The sequence below is a fragment of the Cyprinodon variegatus genome, unplaced genomic scaffold, assembly GCF_000732505.1.
Source record: "Cyprinodon variegatus isolate N-32 unplaced genomic scaffold, C_variegatus-1.0 Scaffold2061, whole genome shotgun sequence".
In the NCBI taxonomy this organism is placed as follows: Eukaryota; Metazoa; Chordata; class Actinopteri; order Cyprinodontiformes; family Cyprinodontidae; genus Cyprinodon; species Cyprinodon variegatus.
In genome coordinates, this window is record NW_015152514.1 from 35,413 (window position 1) to 36,436 (window position 1,024).

A 1,024-nucleotide genomic window follows, 5' to 3' on the forward strand; every position below is an offset into this window, starting at 1 on the left:
ATTAAGACAACATAGATTTTTACAATTTGTAAGAAATCTTGTGTAAAAACTGAGTACCATTTCTGGATTTACATTTATATCCTCATTTGTTCTGTTTTGTAGCAGTCCTAAGTCCCACAACTGCTGGTGAGTCATATTACCCACTGTGCATAGAGGGTGATTGTTCCTACCATTACGTCCCCTGACTGGGTCTGGGAGGTATAAGGGACCAACATAAATTTAGACAGGGAATGAGGAGTCAAAAGGGCATTTAAATAGGTTTATTCTGCCATTTTGTTTAAATAAATAATGGTAAAGGCTTTAGGGAGAGCTCAGGCCAAAATAACAAACAAAACAACCCTAAAGAAAAAGAAAAGTGGACTTACCTTTCTCAATATGAAACCAAAATATGCAAACCTACAAAATAACCTACCTAACAGCACATAGACAGGAGAAAACTGAGGTTAAAAAAAAGGCAGCTCTCCCCTAATAAAAACATCTAAACAGGTTTACATGGCAGCAACGTAACAGCCCATTAGATTCTACAATGAACACAGAGATGTATGGCAGACAAATGGCCCAGAGGCCCCGAAGTGCAGCTTCACATGCAGTAAATATTCTGCAGGTGATCTGGATTGGGCTGAGACTCAGGAAGCAGCATCCAGTCTTAAAGGTGGAGCCAAAAACAGAGCAAGGTAACAAAGCGTGCAAAAAAAAAAATGAAATCCATCTTGGGGATGTAAGACAAGCCTCAGTAAAACTTTGGAGGTCTCTGTGACGCCAGGGAAGAAAAACAAAGCGCAGCAGGAAGATGTGCAATGTATTTGAGACGTTCCACACTTTGCAGGATAGTTTTTTGTTACAGCCATCCATAAATCCCACCACAGTCTCTATATCCTGTGAAGGAGATAAAAGTTCAATCAGATTAGATGGAAATAATTGTTTGCATTATTATAAAAAAGCATTATAGAGTGGAGATGTTTTTTTTGTTTTGTAAAAACAAGACTTGTCCCACAGCAATATCAGTTCAGAGGCTGATATTTAG